The sequence below is a fragment of the Ursus maritimus genome, unplaced genomic scaffold (genome assembly GCF_017311325.1).
Source record: "Ursus maritimus isolate PB19 unplaced genomic scaffold, ASM1731132v1 scaffold_17, whole genome shotgun sequence".
Lineage (NCBI taxonomy): Eukaryota > Metazoa > Chordata > Mammalia > Carnivora > Ursidae > Ursus > Ursus maritimus.
Genome location: NW_024424119.1, coordinates 35,423,990 through 35,450,046, shown reverse-complemented (window position 1 = coordinate 35,450,046; position 26,057 = coordinate 35,423,990). Strand labels below are relative to the sequence as shown.

The 26,057-nt window shown below is 43.8% G+C and overlaps 1 long non-coding RNA gene across 2 annotated transcripts in view; it reads left to right on the top strand.

Annotated features, from left to right (window-relative positions):
* Positions 1–22,798, top strand: part of LOC103678549 — a 72,689-nt gene extending 49,891 nt beyond the window's left edge. For both annotated transcript variants that reach the window (XR_005835223.1, XR_572715.2), the window contains exon 4: positions 22,604–22,798. This is a non-coding gene — a long non-coding RNA (uncharacterized LOC103678549). The remainder of the gene's footprint in view (positions 1–22,603) is intronic.
* The last annotated feature ends 3,259 nt before the right edge of the window (positions 22,799–26,057 follow it).

The window sequence follows — 26,057 nt, the reverse complement described above, 5'->3', positions numbered from 1 at the left end:
ATTTTAAGCCATAGCTTTTCCTGTTGTTAGTGCTCTTTTTGAGAAAATGGTGTGTATGTTCATCTTACTATGTGCTTCTCCCCTTCCTCCAGCCCCAGCCTCTGCCCCAGGAGAGCCCTACAACCACTCATGAGGTTCTCTTGAGCCTGGGTTCTCCTGCCATCCTTTTCAATTCAACCCCCACACCACATACTTACCAAAGGTTGGTTCTGGCCTCTTTGTCAAGAACCCCCATGGCTCACTGAACAAGGGCCAGGTACTTGAGGATGCCATTGTAAGCTCTCTACCTTTTGTTCTATTGTGTTCTTTCTGCTCAGCCAGTTTCACCAACAGCTGCTTTGCGATCATGTCCTCCCTTTTTCTAGAGTACCCAGTTTCCTGCTTTGGAATGTGTCTTCTCTCTGGTTCCCCGTGATCTACTGTCATCCTTCAAAGTACAGAATTGGCATTACCTTTTCCTTGAAGATTTTTGTACTCTCTCTTGCTGAAAGTGGGATGTCTCTCATCACAGGGTTGTTGAAAGGACTGAATAAGATTATACATAAAAGCAGAGAGTGGTTGCCAAAGGCTGAGGGGAGGGGGAAACGGGGAGTTGATGTTCAATGGGTAAAAAGGTTCAGTTATGAAAGATGAATAAGTTCTAGAGATCTGATGTACAACATTGTGCCTCTAGTCAACAATACTGTACTGTGCACTTGAAGATTTATTTAGAGGGTAGATCTTGTGTTAAATGTTGCCACAATACAATGAAAAGATGATGCATGTGGATATGCAAAGGGAAGTGCCTGGCAGGTACCAGACACAATATTTCTTTTCCTTTCTATTTTTAATTCTTTGATCTCCAAGAGCATTTACCCATTTACTTTGTATCATAGTTATTTGTGTGCATGTCTTAATTGTTGTATATCACAGCAAGAACAAAGGTCACAGATTTTGATGTCTGACATCTAGTTTTGAGACCTACCTCCAACATTCAATAGCTGTGTGGTCTTGAGTAAGTTGCTCAGTTTCTTTAAGAATCAGTTTTATCATCTGAAAAAAAAAAAAGAAAGAAAAATAATTACTATCTGTCTGGTCCTAGGGATGGATTAAATGTGACAATACCCATGAAAAGGTCCAGCATGCTGCCAGATACATGATAGGAGCTCAGAGTCCTACTACGGTTTCCTTTCTTCTTCGAGGGCAGTGGCTGCAATGTCTACATGTTTGTAACCCTACGGCACAGAGCATGTAGCCTTGTGCATAGTCAGGCTCAGTAAATATTTCCTGGGTGAGTGAAAGAATGAATAAGTGGAAGGAAAGAAGGAAGGAAGGAAGGAAGGAAGGAAGGAAGGAAGGAAGGAAGGAAGGAAGGAAGGAAGGTTGGTTAAAGACCAACAGAAGGACTAGCCCTCTTAGTTTCCTTTGTAATGCAAAAGGTTGTGAAGGGTTTCAACTCAAAGACAAGCATCTCCAAAGAGAATAAGAATATTTCCTTTTTTTCCTAAGCCTCTGCAGCATTTTCAACAGCAGCTACAACCTTGAAATTTGGAAGAGACGTTTAAAGCACCTAACTTCTGGAAGTCAGTAGTTGATATACCAGCAATGCCACCCCTGTTAGAGAAAAAATTATTGTGGCACTCGCAAAAATGGTAAGGAAGACTTTTTTCAAGATTATTACAGTAGGGGTCAGCTCTGTTGCAATCGAGGAGAGATTGAGCTGAACTCCAACTACAGCAAGGACAAAGGAATTTATAGCTGAGGAGCAGAATGAAGGGGTCAGGGGATAAGAAATTACTAAGGAGAGACATCAAGGCTAGGGGAATTCTTGCCAAACTAACCCAACAGGATTTTTGCTAAAAGGAAGGCCAAGGACTGAGGCATCAAAGGTGGGGAATGAGGAATTTGATCAGATATCAAAGCGGGGTGTGTGTGTGTGTGTGTGTGTTAATTCTCACTAGACTAACCACAGAATTTTGATAAAACTGGGCTAGGCAGGCTGAGGAGAGGATGGGGGCCACGGTCAAGGTCCAGTCGAGAATAGGGCCATGAGGAGCCTGGCTAAAGTTTGGTCAAGGAGAGACTATCGGCCCCCTCTCTCTTTTCACACCGGATAGAGGCTCTGAAAGAGGCTTGCTGAAAGCCATTGGGCTAATCTAGCTGAGAGAGCAGGCATGGAGCAGGTGTCTGCCCTAGAAGTCAGGAGGGTTTGGCAAAATGTTGTAAACATTCCTGTTTCTGGGTTTTCATTTTTAAAAGGAATAGAACACCCCCTTTCCTCCCAACCACCTTGGTGGGTGTATTAGTTTCCTGTGACCTTTGCAACAAAGTACCATGAACGTGGTTTAAAACAGCAGAAATGTGCTCTCACAGTTCTGGCGGCCTGAAATCTGAGATCTCTACTGCTCCATCAAAATCAAAGTTTCCGTGGGGCCGGACTCCTTTTGAAGGTCCTCGGGGAGAATATGTTCCTGGCCTCTTCTCATGTCTGGTGACTGCTGGCATTCCTTGTTGTTGGCCGCTTCACTCCAGTCTCTGCCTCCGTCTTTATATGACCTTCTTTTCTTCTGTTTCTAATTTCCCTCTGCATCCCTTTTATATGAATACAATATGTGTTAGTCAGCTGGGGCTGCCATCACAAAATACCATAGAGTGGGTGGCTTAAACAACAGAAAAGGTATTTCTCACAATCGTGGAGGCTGGGAAGGGGAAGGGGAAGATGAAGGTATTGGCTGAGTTGATTTCTGGTTAGAGTTCCCTTCCTTGCTGGCAGACAGCTGCATTGTCCCTGTGTCCTCACATGGTGTGTGTGTGTGTGTGTGTGTGTGTGTGTGTGTGTGTGTTGGGGGCAGAGAGAGACAGACAGAGAGAAAGAAAGAGAAAGCTCTTCCTCTTCGTGTAAAGCCACAGTCCTCTCAGATTGGGGCCCCACCCTCATGACCACATTTAACCTTAATTACTTCTTCAAAGCCCTATCTTTCAGTACAGTCCCACTGGGGATTACTGCTTCAGTGTATGCATTTGAGGGGTACACAATTCAGTTCATAACCCACGTGATTGCATTTATGATCACCTGGATAATCCGAGCTAATCTACCAATCTCAAGAATCTTAACCTAATCACATCTGTAGAGACCCTTTTTTAGAAAAAGGTAATGTTTACAGGTACTAGGATTGGGACCTCATATCTTTGAGTGGCCATTATTCAGCCTACTACTGGCCAGCCAAATGGGTCATAAGAGCCTGGATTTTTTTTTTTTTTAAGATTTTATTTATTTATTTATTTGACAGAGAGAGACAGCCAGAGAGAGAGGGAACACAAGCAGGGGGAGTGGGAGAGGAAGAAGTAGCTTCCCAGCAGAGGAGCCTGATGTGGGGCTCAATCCCAGAACGCCGGGATCACGCCCTGAGCTGAAGGCAGACGCTTAACGACTGCGCCACCCAAGCGCCCTGTAAGAGCCTGGATTTATAAAGCAATTGGGCATCCTTCATGGTATTAATCAAATCCAGAACATTATAGATTTATTCATAATAAAATGGTCCTCAAGGTTATTTCCAAGTTCCATCATTCCAGAATTTTGTTGTTTTGAACTTTGCTGTTGTGGGTAGTGACTGGGAACCTTTACTTAGCCTATTGATCCTTTCTACCTAGATGTTTAATAAGTATTGAATATAACAGAATCATTTTCCTCCCATCAGACTTATTCCTCCCCTGTTCCTTGATGTCAGTAAATGGCAAGGCATCCATCTAAGCCAAAAGCCTAGGAGCACTCAATTCCTCTCTTTCCCTGCCCTTTAAATCTCATTGTGACCTTTACTGGGCATCAAGGAAATACAAATCAAAACCACAATGAGATACCATCTCACACCGGTCAGAATGGCTAAAATTAAGAACTCAGGAAACAACAGACGTTGGTGAGGATGTGGAGAAAGGCGAATCCTCTTACATTGTTGGTGGGAATGCAAGCTGGTGCAGCCACTCTGGAAAACAGTATGGAGGTTCCTCAAAAAGTTAAAAATAGAGCTACCCTATGACCCAGCAATTGCACTACTAGGTATTTACCCCAAAGATACAAATGTAGTCATCCGAAGGGGCATCTGCATCCCAATGTTTATAGCAGCAATGTCCACAATAGCCAGATTATGGAAAGAGCCCAGATGTCCAGCAATAGATGAATGGATAAAGAAAACATTGTGTATATATACCATGGAATATTACTCAGCCATAAAAAAGAATGAAATCTTGCCATTTGCAATGATGTGGATGGAACTAGAGGGTATTATGCTAAGCTAAATAAGTCAATCAGAGAAAGACAAATACCATATGATTTCACTCATATGTGGAATTTAAGAAACAAAACAGATGAACATAGGGGAAGGGAAGGGAAAATAAAATAAGATGAAAACAGAGAAGGAGGTAAATTATAAGAGACTCTTAACTATACGAAACAAACTCAGGGTTGCTGGAGGGGAGGTGGGGGGAATGGGATAACTGGGTAATGGGCATTAAGGAGGGCACTTGAAGTAATGAACACTGGGTGTTATATGCAACTGATGAAGCACCAAATTCTACCTCTGAAACTAATAATACAGTATATGTTAATTAAATTGAATTTGAATAAAAGTTTTTAGAAATCCCATTGTGATCTTTAGCAAACAGTATAGTATGGGACCCACCAATCAGAACAAAGTCAGCCTATAGAGTTGTCTAGTGGGGTCTCTACCATGCCAAACATTGATATTTTACTTTTTGGTTCTAGAGGAAGTCTGTGTGTATTGGGGTGTTGGGGTGGGGGCCTCACTTGGGAGCTCTTGGCTGTGACTGTTTACCAACTGGTATAGAAATATTTCAATATTTTGGCCACTGGGAGGGCTCTCCGGGGACTTACCAGCTAAACCCTGCCCACATTCACTTACCAAGTTCTTTCACCTTTACACCCAAAAGCTATCTCACGTCCAGCTACCTTCCATCCATCTCAGTGGCTGCTGCCCCAGAACTGGCCGCCATCCTCTCTTGCCTATAATTCTTCACTAGGCTCTAGGGTTTCCCTGCTCCCAAGTACACTCCTCTATACTCTATTCTCCAAACAATAGCCAGAGTCATCTTTGAAAAATACAAGTTGTAGGATGTAATCCTGCTGCAAACGAATTCTGTTATACATAGTACCAAACGCAAACTTCTTATCCTGACCTACAAGAGACCACTTTATTTGGCCTTTCTTTACCTCTCTGCTCTAACCTCATTTTCTCCGCTCTCTTTCATTGTACCCAGTAGCCTTCTTTCTATATGTTCTTTCCTCCCCTCCTCTCACCTTGGCATCAGCAGTTCTCTCTGGAATGCTGTTCCTGACTAGATCTTTGCATGGCTGTCTCCTCATTCAGGGCCAAGAGTCAAGTGTCACCCATTGCATTTGTTATAGTAAGATGAGATTTGTACAATACCTTTTGTTTATTCTCTCAAACTTGTATTGAAGTTTATTACTATGAACCTGGCCTTCTGCTAGGAACCAGGGTGCATAGATGAATAAGACCATGTTGTTCTTCTCAAGGGCCTCAGTTGAGTAAGAGAGCCAGAAAAGTAATTTCAAAGACTTGAAGATATTTATGGTACAGTGCAAAAATGAGTTGTAATGGAAGTCTTGTGGGAGCACAGGGAAGGACGTAACTATTAATAACTGTGCCTGGGGGAATCCAGGAAGGGTTTCGAGAGTAACTGACTTTACCTGGATAATTACAGTGGAGAATCCTTATTTTAGAATGAATGAAACTGAACTAAATTATACCATTCTATTTAAGACCTAAGACTTATCTGTCTTTGGTAAATATTTAAAACATGAGATATTCCTGATTTTCATACACAATTTTAATGGGCATTAAATATATTCAGAGTAGGTGTCTTTATATTTTTAATCCATTAGGGTGATAAGCACTTCTCATTTAGCTGACTTGACAACAAAGATTGATGGAGCAAGTAATATCAGGAGTAGAGACCTTTGAGTTGAGAGGCGGGGGCTCTAGTTTTTCCATTTGAAATGAGGTGAGTAGAAGGTCCTAGTCACACAGTTGACCTATTTTATTCCTGAAATGAACTTGATGAAGTTTATACCTTATTCCTTGGAGAGGTAGGCACATTCCTAATTGTCCTTCACACATCCCAGAGTGGATGTCTTTTCCTTTTCCCCCCAGCTTTATTGAGATATAATTGACATACTGCACTGTGTTAGTGTAAGGTATACAATGGAATGATTTGATACATGTGTATATTGCAAAATGATTACCACATTAAGTTTACTTAACACATCCATCACTTCACATAATTACATTGTGTGTGTGTGTGTGTGTGTGTGTGTGTGTGTGTGTGGTGAGAGCATTTAAAATCTCCTCTTTTAGCCATTTTCAAATATATAATACAGTGCTGTTAACTATAGTCACCATACTGTGCATTATATTCCCAGAACTTATTCATCTTGTAATTGGAAGCTTATACCCTCTGATAAACATCTCCCCATTTTGACCACTCCCAACCCCTGGCAACCACCACCAGTCTATTCTGTTTCCATGAGTTCAGCATTTTAAAATTCTACATGTAAGTGAGGTCATACAGTATTTGTCTGTCTCTAACTTATTTCCTTAGCATGATGCCCTCAAGTTTCATTCATATTGTCACAAATGGCAGGATGTCCTTTTTTTTTTTAGCCGAACAATATTCCAGTGTGTGTGTTTGTGTATTTTTGTGTATCATATTTTCTTTATTCATGTATCTATTGATGGACACTTAGGTTATTTCCATGTCTTGGCAACTGTGAATAATGCTGCAATGACCATTCTTGAGACAGTGATTTCATTTTCTTGGGTGTCTCTAATTAATCTTTGTAGAGATAAGAGAAACAAGAACATGTCAAAACTTGATTTTCACTGATATTTACAATATCACAACCACGTGGTTTTATTTTTCTCTTACACTTCTCTTTCCTAGTAGTCATCAGAATTGGTAATTGTGTGTTAATTTTTGGGTTTTCTTGTTGTTGTTGTTGAGTACCTGTGTCTCTGCTACATTGGAAACTTCATGAAGGAGGACCTTTCCGTGGTCTACTGCTGTATCTCCATATTGAGCCTAACATATAGTTGGTGCTTAGGATATATTTCTTCAACAAATGAATGCATAAATAATCCTGATAGTTTGAGTAAAAAGATAATTAGAGGAGTCACATAAATTAAAATATAATTGGGGTTGTGAGGACACCTCCTTAGAGGGTAAATCAACCTGTTGTAATTCATAGAGATATTTCAACTGGGTGTGAATTCCAGGTGCCTAACCATGGTGGTATTCTTTTCCACAGGGATAATTTATTATTTTTTTTATTATAATAATATTTTTTTATTATATTATGTTAGTCACCATACAGTACGTCCCTGGTTTTTGATGTAAAGTTCCATGATTCATTAGTTGTGTATAACACCCAGTGCACCATGCAATACGTGCCCTCCTTACTACCCATCACCAGTCTATCCCATTCCCGCACCCCCCGCCCCTCTGAAGCCCTCAGTTTGTTTCTCAGAGTCCATAGTCTCTCATGCAGGGATAATTTAAATTGGACTCCTAGGCAGGAGGTGCTAAAAATTATAGATAATGGACGTTCCATTTATTTGCTCACTAAGCAAGTATCCTTTGCTCCTAATAGAAGGGAAGAATTGCTAGTCATTCCTCTATCTAGCAGAATATACAGTGGTTCCCCCTGTCTCCATGGTTTCACTTTCTGTGGTGTCAGGTACTGGAGGTCCACTGTGGTTTGGAGGCAGATGTTCCTTCGGACATATTGTCAGAAGGTCAATAGTAGTCTTATGCTAGTCACAAAGCCTAGGGCATTCACCTCACTTTATCTCATCAAGTAGGCATTTTATCATCTCACATCATGACAAGAAGAAGGGTGAGTAGAGTAAATAAGGTATTTTGAGAGACCACATTTACATAACTCTTATTGTAGTATATTGTTAAAAGTGCTCTATTTTATTATGTCATTGTTATTAGTCTCTTACTGTTCCTAATTTATCATAGATATGCACATATTGGGAAAAACAGCATATAAAGGTTTGGTACTACCTGTGGTTTCAGGTGTCCATTAGGGGTCTTCGAACATGTCCCCTACAGATAAAGGGGGTGACTGTATTATTATTGATTGAATATACTCAAGAATATTCTTTAGAATACATTTTAATAAATGGGTAATTTTGGTATAATTTGGAAATAGGTCATTTCACAAGTATTTCAAATTTGGCAAATAGATCATTCAACAAAGAGGCTTCTTTTTACTCCTCTGGGTATCAAGCTCTACCTGCCTTTTGGGGGGAGAGGCTTACAGTGTCTTTGCCAGTGAAAAAAGGCTGTGATTCACCCAGATGGTTTGGATGGGGATCAGTAAACTCTCCTGGCAAGTCTGCCCCTTGGCTTCCCATCCTGTGATGAGGAATTGATTTGATGTAGTCTGATCATGCACATGTTTTAGGCTCATTTTAGTAGAAAATGATAGCTGGAACGTGTTGGTGCCTTTCAGCCAAAGATCACCAGGAACACATTTGTAGTGGAAGTTAGGTTTCTTGGTGTAGCAGGCAGATGCTCCCCCAAGATTCCTGCCCCCTGGTGGACAAGCCCTGTATAGTCCGCCCATCCCAGTCTAAATGGTACCTGTGAATATGTTGGAATGTCACTCCCTCAGTTAAATTACTAATCAGTCAAAAGGCAGGTTATCATGGGTGGGCCTGACCTAGTCAGGTGAGCCCTTGAAAGAAAGTGAAATGTTAGGGAGATCATCCAGTTGGACTGGGAATAAAAACTCAGCCATGTTGTGAACTGCCTATGGAAAAGCCCCATATGTCTAAGATCTGGAAGTGGTCTCTCAGAGCTGAAAAAGACCCCTGGTCAACAGCTAACAGCCAAAAGCCAATCAGAAAATGGAACTTCAGTCCTGGCACTACAAGGAAGTGAATTCTGTTGACAACCTGAGTGAGCTTGGAAGGACCCCCAAGCTGCAGATGAGAACACAGCCCCAGCTGACCCCTGATTTTAGCCTTGTGAGAGACTGAGAAGACCCAGCTAGCCTATGCCTAGACTTCTATCCCAGGGAAATATGAAATAATACATTTCTACTGTCTTTAAGCCTCTAAATTTATGGTAACATGTTACCCAGTAACATATAATAAAAAGCTAATGCAACTGGTTCCTTGCAACAAGGGAGACAAAACAAAATGGAGAGCATCTCAGGGATGCTCTGGGGGCTGGGCTTGTGTTAGGTGATTTGGGCAAGGGTTCAAGGAAGCACAGTTTCATTCTAGTTTGGGTGCTATCAGAAAAGGACTAGTCCATGATTGGGTAGCTTAATAAGTTTTATCTAAGAGGCGGGACTAAAGCTGCATGGGTGAAGAAGCCCCAGTCACTCACATCAGCGGCGAGAAGGGGATATTTGACCATTTTTGTGGCTTGGACAGTGCTCTTATCTTTGTCTGTGTTCAGACACCATTCCAGAATGGCCCTGTTTTTGTCTTGCTCATCACAGTCAGAGTGGCCTTGTGTTCCACAGAAAAACCTGTGTGTTTCCTGTTAGAACCAGGCCAGCTCTGAGCTGACAGCCATCAGGGTCTGCTTTGGTGTAGGTAGGTGACAGTTAAATACTCCTATAACCTCACTTAACAGGTCTGGGCTTTTTTTCAGATATGGCAATTTAAATTAATTAATTAATTTGGGGGGGGTTCCTGGGTGGCTCAGTTGGTTGAGCATCTGACTCTTGATCTGAGCTCAGGTCATGAGCTCAGGGTTCTAGGATTGAGCCCCGGGTTGGGCTGCGCACTGAGTATGGAGTCTGCTTAAGATTCTCTCTCTCCCTGTCCCTATGCCCCTCCCCCTTAAAAAAAAGATTTAAAAAATTACTTTTTAAAAAAGTGGATAGGAGGGTCTTTATAATTTTTATGGCTTTATTGAGGTATAATTGATATACAAAAAACTGTACATGTTTAATGTATACAATTTGATGAGTTTGGACATATGTAAATTCTGCTAGGTATACGAACATTTACTAAATAAATGCTTATTAGCAAGCCATCACACACACACACACACAAATCATATGATCAGTTCCATGAGCTTAAGGAAGTCTGCTCTTAGGTGCTCAATCTACACTTCGCATCAAAGGTTCATTTGAAGTAAAGGTAAGGCTTCATCACCCACAGAGCTGGCCTTGGGCAGAATCTTTGAGAATTCATTGCTAAACATGGGACTACTTAGGTATTTAGCTTAGGGCAGTATATCCCTAGTATATGCCTAGTAAATCCCTAATAACATATCCCTAACATTCTGGGGTGTGGCCTGAGTCTTGATTGTTTTAAAAGCTCCCCAGGTGATTCTAATGGCAGCCAAGGTTGAGAACCAGAGCAGTGGCTCCTAAAACGTAGTCCCAGAACCAGGAGCATCAGTAGCACCTGGGAGCTTGTTAGAAATGCAGGTTCTCAGGGCTCATGCCAGCCCTCCTGAATCAGAATTTTGAGAGGCAGGGCCCAGTGATTTGTGTTTTAATCCCTCCAGGGGATTCTGATGCCCAGTAGAGTTTGAGATCTACTACTATGGAGAACCTGCCCTCTACCATACAAGCCTCTGCTGGCTCTCTTTGGCGGTCCAGATGGCTATGGGGAGACCGCTCTCCGTGGGGGACCTTTTTCCTATCAGTAGTGGTAGTGCTCCTGAGTTTCAGCCTGCCTATTGGAGGATCAAGTTTAAAGCTGGACCAACACAATGGGGCACCTGGGTGACTCAGTCGGTTAAGCATCTGCATTAGGCTCAGGTCATGATCCTGGGGTCCTGGGATGGAGCTCTGCTCAGTGCGGAGTCGGCTTCCCCCCATCCTCTGACTCTTCCCCCCTGCTCACGCTCACACTCACACTCATACTTGTGTGCTCTCTTTCTCTCAAATGAATAAATAAAAAAATTTTTTTAAAAAGCTGGTCCATTACTTAAATAAAATGGACATGTGCATAACTGGATTAACCAAGGAGAATGCACATACACATGTGTTCACATTCATCTGGCATAGTTTTCAGCAAACAGTAGCATCAGACAATTTTGCCTTATGCTTTGTTTTAAACAGAGGAATTTACCAGCTTTATTTTCTTTGCATTTCATTTTTCTTGGTATTTAATAGCAAGCACTGAAAGGAATCTTGACATAATAAAGCAAAGTTTAAAGATTTCCATTGTTGTGACCTGATCTAGGCTGATTTGCCTGTTCACAATGATTAGCTTCTTTTTGTTGAATGCTCCTGGTTTCCAGTGATTAAAGGTGTATGAGGGCAGTAGGTCTCCTTGCCCAAAACCTTGCTTCTGGGTGATGTGTTATGAAGCAAGCAAGTCTGGGACTAAATTCAGCCACAACAACAAAATAACAAACAAACAAAACAATAACAGAAAATAGACACAAAGATCAGTCAATCTGTTTGGTGAACCCACTGAAATGTGGCACCTCTGGCCCTGGCGTTCTACAACCTGAAAGGTTTGCTTTGAGGCAAAAATGCCCCAAGGTTCTGGTCATTGGCTAAACTTTCCTGGCATCCCTGGCATTTTGGGTGCTGGACTTCCCTGGGTATCGTAGACTGTTTTGCAACCCGGGACCCAGGCACTGAATTCTGTTAGCCGCCCTCCCCACAACTACTACCCCCTTGTCATTGTGATGGCCCCAAAATGCCCCCCCCCATTTCCACATCTCTGTAATCTGATAAATGTAGGGGTAATGGGATCAAATCGAGTTCTTTACCTAAAGCCTCACTCCAAAGGTGTTAGGTTGCAGGGTTTTGAGACCAGATTTTTCAAAATATTCTGTTAATGCAAGGCAGAATGCTTCTTGAATAGCTCACATTTTGCCAATGAAACATTATTTCTAATATCCCTTATGCTAATTAACAAGCTCAATATGCTGCTTCAGATAGTGGTATTTAAAGCAAGCACTTGTCACGGTGCTTGTAGCTGGAGTTGGAGTGGGGGCTCCTGATTAGGGTCTTTCAAATGCTAACCAGCCACCTCTGGAATGTGGATTCTTGATTAGGGTACTTCACATATTAATTAACTGTTTCTAGGGTATAGATTACTTTTAATTTACGCCTCATATTTGTCACTATGCTGAAGCATGTAGATGTCAATGACAGATAAGGTACTATACCTTAGAAGGGAAACCTCTGGTGTGTGCTGGGGGTGGAAATGAGCACATGTCTGGTGGGTGGTCCAGCAGTAGGTGTAGGAAGGCTGTGGAACACGTATTGCCTTTGACCCAGGCATGCTGTGACCAACTGTCTTGGTTTACCAGGACTGAGAGCTTCCTGGGATTTGAGGTTTTCAGAGCAAAACCCAGGATGATCCAGGGTAAACCAGGACAGTGGATTACATCTACCAGTAAGTCCACCTCTGGAAGGCTGTCCTCAGATCACAAGTCCAGAAAGGTTACGTATAGTAGGTGTTCGTCATGAAAGTGCAAACTTGGAAGCAAGTTAACAAAATTAACAATGGGGAATCTGTTGAGTAAATTTTGGTGTATGCATCAGATGGAGCATTCTAGTTCTTAAAAAACTCATGTTCCCTGTATTCGTCACCTCGGGCTGCCCTAATGAAATACCACAGACTGGGTGGCTTAGACAATAGAAATTTATTTTCTCCTTCAACAGTCCTCGAGGCTGGAAGTCCCAGATCTGGGAAGACCTAGCAGGGTTGATTTGGCGGGGGGTGGGGCACTCTCTTCCTAGGTTGTAGCTGGCTGCCTTGTTGCTGTATCCTTATGAAGCAGAGACAGAGAGCCAGCTCTCCTGTGTCTCTTCTCATTAGGGCACTAATCCCATTGGACTAGGGCCCCCCTTTATGATCTCATTTAGCCTTAATTACTGCCTTTCTCCAAACACAGTCCCACGGGGAGCCTAAGGCTTCAACACACGAATGTTGGGGGGACAGAATTCAGCCCATAGCATTCTCAAATTCTACTTGTGGAGAAGAAGTATGTACACAATATATTGTAACTGAAGCCACAACACAGTGTGTATGGTATGATTCAGATATTGTCTAAAAAATGAGTGAGAAGAAAATGTATGCATCTATAGGAAGACTTGAAGACTATACAGCATGTTAAAAAACGGAAATCAAGGTGATTTTAAACTTCTTTATACTCTTTTTTTATTATAATTCAGCATCGTGGAGTTTATTCTTTTTTTAATAATAATTTTTTATTATATTATGTTAGTCACCATACAGTACATCCCTAGTTTTTGATGTAAAGTTCCATGATTCATTACTTGCGTATAACCAGTGCACCATGCAATATGTGCCCTCCTTAATACCCATCACCGGCCTATCCCATTCCCCCACACCCCTCCCCTCTGAAGCCCTCAGTTTGTTTCCCAGAGTCCATAATCTCTCATGTTTCATTCCCCCTTCTGTTTACCCCCCTATCTTCTTCCCTTTCTTCTCCTACCGATCTTCCTACTTCTTATGTTCCATAAATGAGTGAAACCATATGATAATTGTCTTTCTCTACTTGACTTATTTCACTTAGCATTATCTCCTCCAGTCCTGTCCATGTTGCAGCAAATGTCGAGAAATTGTTCTTTCTGATAGCTGAGTAATATTCCATTGTATATATGGACCACAACTTCTTAATCCAGTCATCTGTTGAAGGGCATCTCAGCTCCTTCCACGATTTAGCTATTGTGGACAATGCTGCTATGAACATTGGGGTACATATGGCCCTTCTCTTCACTACGTCTGTATCTTTGGGGTAAATACCCAGTAGTGCAATGGCTGGATCATAGGGTAGCTCAATTTTTAACTTTTTAAGGGACCTCCACACTGTTTTCCAGAGTGGCTGTACCAACTTGCATTCCCACCAACAATGTAGGAGGGATCCCCTTTCTCCACATCCTCTCCAACAATTGTTGTTTCTTGCCTTGTCTATTTTTGCCATTCTAACTGGCGTAAGGTGGTATCTCAGTGTGGTTTTGATTTGAATTTCCTTGATGGCTAATGATTTTGAACATTTTTTCATGTGTCTGTTAGCCATTTGTATGTCTTCATTGGAAAAGTGTCTGTTCATATCTTCTGCCCATTTTTTGATTTGTTTATTTGTTTCTCGTGTATTGAGTTTGAGAAGTTCTTTGTAGATCTTGGATACCAGTCCTTTATCTGTAGTGTCATTTGCAAATATATTCTCCCATTCCGTGGGCTGCCTCTTAGTTTTTCTGACTGTTTCCTTGGCTGTGCAGAAACTTTTAATCTTGATGAAGTCCCATAGATTCATTTTATCTTTTGTTTCTCTTGCCTTTGGAGATGTGTCATGAAAAAAGTTGCTGTGGCCGATGTCAAAGAGGTTGCAGCCTATGTTCTCCTCTAGGATTTTGATAGATTCCTGTCTCACATTGAGGTCTTTTGTCCATTTGGAGTTTATCTTTGTGTATGGTGTGAGAGAGTGGTCAAGGTTTCATTCTTTTGCACGTAGCTGTCCAATTTTCCCATCAGCAGTTATTGAAGAGACTGTCTTTTTTCCCCTGGATGTTTTTTCCTGCTTTGTCAAAGATTAGTTGCCCAAAGAGCCGAGGGTCCATTTCTGGGTTCTCTATTCTGTTCCATTGGTCTATGTGTCTGTTTTTGTGCCAGTACCATGCTGTCTTTGTGATCACAGCTTTGTAGTACAGCTCGAAATCCGGCATTGTGATGCCCCCAGCTTTGTTTTTCCTTTTCAACAGTTCCTTGGAGATTCGGGGCCTTTTCTGTTTCCATACAAATTTAAGGACTATTTGTTCCAGTTCTTTGAAAAACGTTCTCGGTATTTTGATCGGGATAGCATTGAAAGTGTAGATTGCTCTGGGTAGCATGGACATTTTAACTATGTTAATTCTTCCGATCCATGAGCATGGAATATCTTTCCATCTTTTTATGTCTTCCTCAATGTCTTTCAAGAGTGATTTATAGTTTCTAGAATATAGGTCCTTTACGTCTCTGGTTAAGTTAATTCCAAGGTAACGTATGGTTTTTGGTGCTATTGTAAATGGGATGGATTCCCTAATTTCTCTTTCTTCGGTCTCGTTATTCGTGTATAGAAATGCAACTGATTTCTGAGCATTGATTTTGTATCCCGCCACGTTACTGAATTGCTCTATAACTTCTAATAGTTTGGGAGTGGCTTCTTTTGGGTTTTCCATATAGAGTATCATGTCATCTGCAAAGAGAGACATTTTGACTTCTTCTTTGCCAATTTGAATACCTTTGATCCCTAGTACTATGTTGAATAATAATGGCGAGAGTGGGCATCCTTGTCGTGTTCCTGATCTTAAGAGAAAGGCTTCCAGCTTTTCCTCATTGAGAATGATATTTGCTGTAGGCTTTTCATAGATGGTTTTTAGGAGATTGAGGAATATGCCCTCTATCCCTACACTCTGAGGTGTTTTAATCAGGAAAGGATGCTGTATTTTGTCAGATGCTTTTTCTGCATCAGTTGGGAGGCTCATATGGCTCTTGACTCTTTTCTTGTTGATATGATCTATCACACTGATCGATTTGCGAATGTTGAACCACCCTTGCATCCCAGGGATGAATCCCACTTGGTCATGATGGATAATCCTTTTAATGTACTGTTGGATCCTATTAGCTAGGATCTTGTTGAGAATTTTGGCATCCATATTCATCAGGGATATCGGTCTGTAATTCTCCTTTTCGATGGGGTCTTTGCCTGGTTTGGGGATTAAGGTAATACTGGCCTCATAGAATGAGTTTGGAAATTTCTTTATACTTTCTGTAGTTTTCTGTAATCTTTTTATTACAAAATTTTAAAAGGTTAGCATGCAGTACTTTATTTATTTATTTATTTATTTATTTATTTATTTATTTATTGAGATAGAGAGATGTGCACACACATCAGAGCGGGCAGGGGGAGGGACAGAGAGCAATAGAATCTTAAGCAGACTCAGTGCTGAACATGGAGCCCAATGCGGAACTCCATCTCATGACTCTGAGATCATGACCTAAGCCAAAATCAAGAGTTGGATTCTTAACTGATTGAGCTGCCCAGGTGCCCCTAAAATACTTTTTAAATAAGAAAATTGTAGTTTAAAAATAAGGCTCTGGGGTACTTGGGTGGCTCAGTCCGTTGAACGTCTGCCTTCGGCTCAGGTCATGATCCCAGGGTCCTGGGATCGAGTCCCACGTCTGGCTCCCTGCTCAGCGGGGAGTCTGCTTCTCCTTCTTCCTCTGTCCCTCCTCCCCACTCGTTCTCTTTCAAAATAAATAAATAAATAAAAATCTTTAAAAAAAAATACAAGCTCTGGTTAGATTGCTATCAGACCAGGATAGAATTGGTATGGTGTCTATTAGGGAGAAACACGGGGCCTAGATTAGTGGGAACTGGAAACTAACAAATAAAGAGGACATCTAGGATGTTTATGTAATCCTGAATCGAATATTCCCTGTATAATTTGGCAAACTGAGCCTTGCTGTCTATGAGAATGGGTAGTGGTTTAACGTGTGGTATGGGGAACTGACCGTCATGGCTGAATCCCAGCCCCTTGGCTTGCTGGCTGTCTGTCCTTGGGCAAGTTTCTGTCTGTCCCAGTTGTCTGGCAGATGGGAATAACACTAGTGCCTACGCCATTGGCTTGTGAGGTCAGAGTGAGTTATTTCATGAAAGTAAAGCACCTGCCAACGAGAAAGGTGTTCAACAAAGCAACTATTGTTGCTATTATTATCTTTCTCCTAAGAATGCCTGGCTTTGCCTCTTAGGCAATGCTTAGAAATTCTTTTTGCATCATGGCTTTGGACAGTGTTTCCCCTGTCTCTTTGGTAGGGATTTGTTCATTGTTGTTAGACTTGTTAGATTTGACAAATAAACATGGGACACTCAGGTAAATCTGAATTTTAGATAAACAACAAATTATTTTTTAGTCTAAGTGTGTTCAAATATTGCCTGGGGCATACTTACACTAAAAAAATTATTCATCGTTCATCTGAAATTCAAATTTAACTGGGTGTTCTCTATTTTATCTGGCAATCTTAATTATTACAAATGTGACAACAGCATTGAAAAGAAAGCCAACAATGAGGCTTTCTTAATGAGATCCTTCTAAGCCAAGCCTGCCCCTGCTGAATTCCTGGTGTTGGCATTGCCTTTATAGTGGGGAGTGTGTGAAATAACTGATGTGTGGGTCTTGGCTGGCATGTGACGCATAGTACATGCACAATAAACCAGGCTGGAGAGCTGATCCTTTATTAGCCATGCGACTTTGCGGACATGACATAATCTCTTTAAGCTGCAATATCCTCAAATGTGAAATGGGGCTGATAATAAGACCTGCTTCATTGTGAGAATTAAATGAAATGAGATATGGGGCACCTGAGTGGTGCAATTGGTTGAAAATGAAGTCTTGGTTTTGGCTCAGGTCATGATCTCGGGGTTGTGAGATGGAGCCCCCACCCCCCAGCCCCTGGGGTCAGGCTCTGAGCTCAGCGGAGAGTCTGCTTGAGATTCTCGCTCCTTCGCCCTCTGCCCCTCCCCCAGCTCACGCACATGCACTTTCTCTCTCTAAAATAAATAAAATCTCTATAAATAAATGAATAAATGGAGACTATTCCCAGCCTGTGGGAAGCATGGCCTCTGGGTGTGATGTGAGGGTGGATTTCAGAGCGCAGTAGCAGGGAGGTGGGTAGTCTCCGGACTTCGCAGTGGAGAAGTGAGAGGTGCGTTCTCCTGGCTGCCCCAGTCCCCTACATTCATGATCTTTCTTGTCTGGAAAACAGTAAATACAGCAGGAAGATGGTCTCCACTTCCCTTCCCCCACTCACATCTGGCTGGAGTGAATCTAATTGGCAAGACCTAATTTGTATGGCAAACCCTAACTACCAGCGAGCCATGGAGTTGAAGTGTCGATTTCCAGCTTCCTCTGAAGGGGAAGGCACACTAGGAGTGGAAATGGATGCTGGTAGCATTGGCTACGGCTCGACCCCACAAAATGTCATGACAGCGAAAGTTGCTGTAGGAGTGGCTATCTGGATCAAGAATGAGATATCCCGCTCCCATCCTGTAGCATTTGGCATCAGCCCTCTTGCTGCTAGGGTACTCTTTGTGTTTGAGACCCGGCCTTGATTCTCCTCTTCCACTGCCTTCTACTCCCTTCCTCCTTAGGGACCAGTCTCAATCTCAACCCCCATTCTGGGGTCTGAGACTTGGTTATTGGGGCCAGATTTCTCAGAGCTACCAACGTGAATTTCTACACATTGCCTCCCCTGGCTCTCTTGTCTTTGTGGCCTGCTGTCAAATAACTTTCCTCTAGTCTTTGAAGTGTGCCCTTTACCTCCAGATTGCACTTCTTATCACCTGGAGCTCATCTGCTCTGGTCTACCCTGCTGGTGACACTCCCCGTGAGCCTGGTTCAATTTGCCAAACCCATGGTTTTCCCCTCTTACTATGCTGAAGGGTGATGAGAAAGAAAAAGTCCTCATGGACCAAACCCAGACATTGAGAACGTTAAGCCAGAGAGCAGGAGCCTAGCTATAGCCTGCGTGCTCCTGGGTGGGGGGGAGCAATTATAGCTCAGCTCCGGGGTCCACGCTGTCAACCAATCACTTTACGCATCAAACCGATGCTGAACTCTAAGGAGCGGCAGCCACACCATTTGCTAAAATCTCAGTGCATCCCTTCTGCTGCCAAAGATGGAACTGTAATTTCCCTCTCCTCTCAAAATAAATACTTTGTGTGGTTCTGAAAAATTTTAGCAATTAGCTTGTACCATCACCTTTAATTAGCCACTGGCAAACACAATTAAGATAATAAAGCTTACCGAGGGGGAAACATGAATAAGCACCAGATTCTAAATCTATTGGGGAAGTGACCCTGATGAATCATTTAATAGCCACCGTAATGTAATTTTGCGAGTTTGTTGTACACACACCACAGAGAACATATTAAGTGGGTCTGAGCCATAAGAGAGTCTTAATGATTAATTTGCCATATGCTCCTGAAAATCTCATTTTTTTGACAAACAATATACATCTACTCTTTTTCTTATTAATAAAACCATCAAGAAAATCCACTTTTCTTTCCATCTCACTAATGACTCCCTCTAACTTGCATGGATATCCAGGGATTGGTCTTTTTTTTTTTTTAATTATATCTAAATTCCCATGGAACATAGTAGAACACAGCTATTTACTCTCTTATGTATTTGATTTCAATTGTTGGCAATTGCTTTTTAATCATTTTTTATTGGCTATTCCACAGTGACATCATGGGGAAGATAATTGTTATTCCTTTTTATTTACAGAGTGAATGCTGCCGCGGGGTTAAGTGGCATGCCCTGAGACCTCTGCAAGGGAGAATCTAGATTAGAACCTAGCTTTCAGATTCTCGGCATTTCTGACACAGAAGGACTGGGAGTGGAAAATCACTACTCTGAATGGCAAAACACAGTCAAGAGTAGGGAGTCCTGCCTCTGAGCAAGACTGTCACCTGCCTGAAACTCATTTTCCAGATCTGTAGAACAGGCTTGTCGTAGGACATTTTGTGAGGATCCAATAAAACTGTGGCTATAGAAAGGCTTCGGGGTGGGGCACCTGGGTGGCTCAGTGGGTTAAACATCTGCCTTTGGCTCAGGTCATGATCTCAGGGTCCTGGGATCAAGTCCTGCATCCAGCTCCCTGCATAGCCGGGAGTCTGCTTCTCCCTTTCCCTCTGCCCCTTCCTCTAAGCACCGCATCCCCCCCCCCCAGCTTGTGCATGCTCTCTCTCCCAAATAAATAAATAACATCTTAAAAAAAAGAAAAGAAAAGAAAGTCTTTGGAGTTGTACACATCAGGAGATGACAGTGTCGCTGGAAGGAGATGCTCCTTTTTTCCTGTCCCCTTCTCCTACAGGATGGGTGTCTGACTGGTCTCCAGGCAGATTGACGTGGGGATTGGCCTTGCTTTTCTTCCAGGTGGTCCATTGCCTATGGGTATCTGCTGCTAGACAGTCGGCCCCAGTGAGGATGTCATTGCTCTTCTCTGTCTGGCTCAGATACCACAGCACTCAGCTTTCTTCAAAACAAAGGTGCATGGGCTCCCAACGAATGTTCAAGCAGGTCTTTACTGCAGGGGGTTCTGAGGGTTACCTCAGAATCTTACAGAACACGGGGCAGGCAGAGGTGGGTTTGGGGAACAGATCTCAACCTAGCCACATTGCCCTCTCCTGTCACAGAAGGGATGAGGCCTCGCTGCTTAGGAGGCAATGGGTGAGGATAAGGGTGTCCTGATATGGAGTCTGATCTGGCCTGGAAACCTCTCCAGATCACCCTCTCCCTTCCTGTGCTTCTAGCGAGTGTCTCCCTTTAACTCACAACCTGTTGCAGCTTCTCCCTTGTTTCAAACCCTTTGTGACACTGCTTCCGAAAAAAATAATCAGTCTCTTTTCAATCTCTCTTAATATCCGGCAGATTTTGCATGGTCCTGAAAAATTTTGGTAATTAGATGGTACCATCACCTCTAATTGGCCATTGGCAAACATAGTTGAAGTAATGCATGTCAATGGCCAGGTTCTTCCCTGGTCTATACAGCACCTTTGTTCAAATCAGGAAAAGGAACCCCTTTGAGCAGGCACAATGCTTAGGACCTGGGCAGTATCTTTGTGGGAGAGAGAAGGTGTTCCTTTCTTCCAGTGGGTGTAGTGCTGACAAGGCATATGGTTTGGACAGCAGAGAGCAGGCTGTATTTCAGTAACCTCCCCAATTGTTCCTTAGCCAAGGGCTTTTGTGCAGTTCACAACCTGGACAACCGTACATGAAAGCCCTATCAATGGCTTTTATTCTCATGTACGGCGGGGGCTGAGGAAGGGTGGGCTCTTTGTCAGGGTTGGGAGGGCTCTCCTTGCCTCTCCCAGCGCACAGGTGGGGAAAATGAGCTTGGGTTATATTAATGAAGGTGAGTGAGGGCGTTGTGGGTTGAATTGTGACCCCCAAAAAGATATGTCCAAGTCCTAATCTTGGGAACCTGTGAATGTGACCTTATGTGGAAAAAGGGTTCTTACAATGGAGTTTTAACTTAAGGATCTTGAGATGAAATCATCTGGATTGCCTGGGTGGGCCCTAAACCCAATGACAGCTGTCCTTATAAGGGTAAGGCAGACGGTGATTAGGGGGCAGAAGAGGAGGACTTAGAAAGGAGCACAGGGAGAAGGCCATGTGAGTACAGGGGCAGAGATCTATGCACCTGCAAACCAAGGACCCCCAAATGATTCACCAAGAGCCACGAGAAACTGGAATCTTGCCCCTGCCCCACCAGGACCAGAAGGAGTGTAGCACTGCTAACCCCTGATTTTGAACTCATGGCCTCCAGAACTGGGAAAGAATGACTTCCTGCTGTTTTTAGCCACCTGGACCGTGGTCATTTGCTATGACAGCACCAGGAAACTGATAGGGGATTGAAGGCAAGATTTGACAGTTTTCCTTTCCGAATTGTCACTGGTCCTCTCCTGGAGTATCTAAAACCAAGCACATTTTATCCTGTGTGGACTTCCTCCCTTCCTTCTGACCCTGGCTGTCCCCAGCTTTGTAAGAGAAGTTATTCCTCATTTTAATGTAGCTATCTGGAAAACCCACACTGTTTTTATTGGATTAAAAACACAGAATCAGCATAATTCCTGTCCTTCTCAAGTTTATTCAAGAAATTAATATTTCTCCTATTAACATACTTTCTTATGAACTCACACCACAGCCTTATTTTGCTAAGAATGTTTTTCTATCTCTGGCCTAAGTTATATTCAAACCACCTTCCTTTAACTTGCCCTTGGCAGTGAGAGAGAGGATTCTCAACCTACCCTTGGACATATTTTAAGCACTTTTTTTTTTTTTTTTTTTTAGGAGAGTGAGAGTGTGCACATGTGCGAGTGTGCAGGCAAGCAGGGGAGGGGGAGTGGCTATGGGGGAGGAGAGGCAGAGGGAGAGAGAATCTCAAGCAGGCTGCATGCGCAGTACAGAGCTCTGTGCAGGGCTCCATCTCACAACCCTGAAATGATGACCAGGGCCAAAACGAGAGTCCAGTGCTTAACCGACTGAGCCACCCAGATGCCCCTAATTTTAAGCACTTCTAAACCATTATTTCCCCTCCAGGCTGTGGGGCAAGCAAACATCTACTCCTGGTGTTATTAACCTCCATACCATCCAACGCAGTGTGAGGCATGTGGCAGATGCATAGGAAATGTTTGTTAACTAGGGTGGCCCACCATCCTGGTTTTCCTGGGACAGAAGGGTTTTTTGGGACGTTAGGTGTTCAGAGTTAAAACTGGAACCGTCCTGGGCAAACCAGGTCACCCTAGTGAACTAATCAAATGAATGAATTGCCCTGATAACATTCACCAAGACTTGGCCGAGTCTCCCCACATGAAGCTCTTTGGTCCGAGGGGCCACTGCACCCTCCCGCCTGGGTCTCCCAACCTCCCGGCGTCCTTTCTTGCCCAGTGCCTCCCCGCAGTGAGTCCCGCCCCACAGGCACCAGCTCCGGCTGGGGCCCAGGGGCCCTCTGCTTGATGCTCCCCAAGTGTAGTTTTGGCTTGCCTGTCACTCAACTATTTTATTCCCTGAATCCTTTTCTAGCTCGGTTCTCCTCCTGTTCCTTAAGTGTGGAAGTTCTTCAGGATTCAATCCTTGGTCCATTCCCAAATAGTTCGTGGATGACCTCAAGAACTGAAATGAAAACAAAACAAAAAACCAAAACAGAACACCTGGGATGCCATTACCAACTCCACCTTTTTTACATCCAATATTCCATTTATCAGCAAGTTCGGCCGATTTCATCTTGTGATTAAATATTAAACCAGTTCTCTCTTCTCCATCTCCACGGTTGCTGTTTTAGGAAGAGGCTTGTCATTCCTTGTGTTGAATTCCCATTTCCAATCTTAACCTTTCCAATTTACCCTTTTCCTTGCCTTAGCATGATTGTTCTAACGTGCAAATATGACTACATGTCTCCCTCACTTAAAATATGCCACTGGCTTCCTGAGTTCCAGAGGATTCGATTCCAACTGTCTTAGACTGGGCTCCATCGGTCACCTCTTGCCCATGTCAGAACCCCTGTCTCCATGAACTAGTCCTGCCAACTCTACCACCAGAGCCTTGGGCCTCCACGTCCCTCCGGCTGCCTGCACCGCCCTCCCAACCTCCTCCACCCAGCCGCCCCCTGCCAGGTCTTCAGTGGTCACCTCCAGGACCCTGCAAAGCTGGGAAAGATACCTCCTTTGTGCTGCACCAGCAATGTGTGTTCACTGCTCTCAGAGCACTCACCCACCTGCTGTTCTCCCTCCCTGGAGGGTGAGCAGCCCAGCTGCAGGGTGGTTGTATTCACCTTTGTCTTCTCTCAGCACTTGGCGTGATGTAGGTGCCTGTGCTTAGTTGAATAGTGATCCCCAAGGTGTGTCCACCTGGAACCTCAGAATAGGACCTTTTCTGAAAATGGGGCCTTTGTGGAAGTAATTAGTTAAGTGGAGGTCACATTGCATTAGGGTGGGTCTCTAATTCAATATGATGGGTGTCCTAAGAAGAAGAAGAAAGGACACATAGAGACACAAACTCACAGAGAGAGGACAGCCACATGACAGCAGAAACAGAGATCACAGTGACACACAGCTACAAGCCAGGGAATGACGCGGGTTGCTGGCATCCACCAGACACTATGAGACGGGCAAGGAAGGACCCTTCCCCAGAGCCTTCAACAGGAGCGCGGCCCTGCTGAAACCTTGGTCTTGGACTGCTGGCTTTCAGAACCATGAGGAAATCTTTTCGGCTGCTTGAAGCCACCGAATTTGTGGTACTCTGTGACAGCAGCCCTAGGAAACTCATCCAGTGCCCCACACATTTGGTTGGCTCAGTGAATGATCTAACCTTTCTCCTTCTTCATGGACATTGGGAAAGGCCTCTGTCAACCCTGGGCTGAAAAGTTCTGGTGGCCTTCTGATCGGTCTCCCTACGTTAGCTAAATGGAGCAGCGCCATGAGCTTAGGACTCCAAATGGATCCTGTGTTTGTTGGGCTGATTATCAGAGAATTTTTCTTTCATGACCCAACGACAAGGTTAGCTGAATCCTGGGGCTAAAAATGTCACCTCTGCCTTGAGCAAGGCTTTCATGCAAGGCTCTGCTGGGGCACCTAAAAAGACAATGATTCCGGATATCATTGAGTTCACACAGCAAGCCACAGGCCTGTGTGTGCACCTGCTTGCTAACAAATGAGAGTTTGTGTGGCAGAATTCTATCTGACACCTGCTTTCATTATAACACAGAAACCTGTGGCCCGAAGACCTCATGGATGTACGTGGTGAATGACAAAATTGACTCGGGTCAGTTCTAACCAAGAAGGTCGTAGAAAGAACTCCAGTTTCAGAATAAGACAGATTTGGACTAAAATCCCAGCTCCACCACTGACTGCCTGAATCACCTATGATGTTGCTTCAGAGGGTGTGACAACGGCCCGAGCCCCTCACCGGGTGATTGCTATAATTAAGCTAGATCAAGCCTGTGGAAGGCTATGGGTGTTGTAGATGTTCCCTGTTATTCAGTAACTTACCTGCTGTCACACAGCTAAGGTGTGAGGTGCTGGCTGGGGTCTCAGCCCTGGGGACAAGGCTTTTTCCCCTGAAGTGGAGACAGCGGCCTCTAATGAGAGCCTTAAGCATTAATTAGGAATCTGGGATACACCACCTTATGCACTCTAATATATTTTCTACTTTTATCCTCACAAAAGCCTTTTATTATAAAAATTTTCATCCTCATTAAAAAATATAGGTTAGCTTTGGAAATGAGGCTCCAGTGGGGTACAGTTCCCCACAGCACCCGAGGGCAATGGTTCTCAACCTTGGCTGCGTGTGGGAGCTCTGCAGAGTCCCCGGGCCCTGGCTGCCCCCCAGACCAGTGAAACTGGAATGTCAGATACTGGGGCCCAGGCATCGGAATTTGAAGAAACTCCGTCGGCGGCCCTAGAATGCAGCCGAGCCTGAAGATCTGTGCTCTAGAGTTTATGTGACACTTTCCCCCAAATGAATTAATTTGAATTTTACTCTCCTGTGAAGGCAGCAGAGTAGATTTCATTGCCCCACTCCGAAGATGGGAAAACCAAGGCTCAGAGAAGATTCTAGAAGGACTTGGAACCACATTTCCTGATTCTGTTCCAGTGCTCTGTGTCTCTGGTACAGGAAGGGGCCATGCCATGTCGCTGACTTTGCAGGCTCCTTTTCAGCACGTATCTGCGCCCAGGAGAAGGCTGACTTGGGTCCATGGAACAGTTTGCCACCAACTAGCTGGAGCAAAGTTGCAAGGGCTCTGTCCCCGGCACCCACTGCCCGTTTCCTCTGCCCAGCCCTGCTGCTCCTGGGTTCCCTGTAGCACAGAGCTGAGGCTGAGGGGTTTTCCCTACGGGCCTGTCAGATCCATTGCATTCCCGCCTGTTTTTCCATCTGCCTTGTCACAGAGTGTGTGGTAGGGACTTGCCTCTGCCAAATGCTTTAGAGGCTCTGGAAGAGAGAGAGCAGCATGAGCCCAGAGTGTTTACACCATGGGAAAAGCTGGGTTTTTGCACAGATCATCCCTCCCCCTGCCTGCAGGTTCTCATGCCCCACATGATTCCCAGGGGGCCACCAGCAATTAAGACACAGTTCTGGAAAGCAGAAGGCCCTGACAGCCCCACAAATCAGCTCCATGCCCCCCCCACTCCTCCCAATCCCTCCTAGAACAATGCTATCAAGTCATCTTGAGCAATGGAACCAGAAAACCCCAACGTAGTGAAAGAAAACAGAGGCTTCTCTTTCTGGCCACTGGTACAATTTCAATAGAAAGCCCTTCTTGAGCAGGAAGAAGCAGTTCTGCTGTGTCCCTAACAAAAGCTGACCTCTTCCTTGGCGGCGTTTGGTAGGCCCAGAATCAAGCTGGGGTTATTTCCCCACCATCGCCATAGTCATAGCAACAGCTCTGATTAATGCGGTGGCCCATTAGAGGGATAATGTCAGCCCTAATCAGAAACGCCTCAAGTATCTCTCTTTGCATTTTGGTAAATGGCGTAAT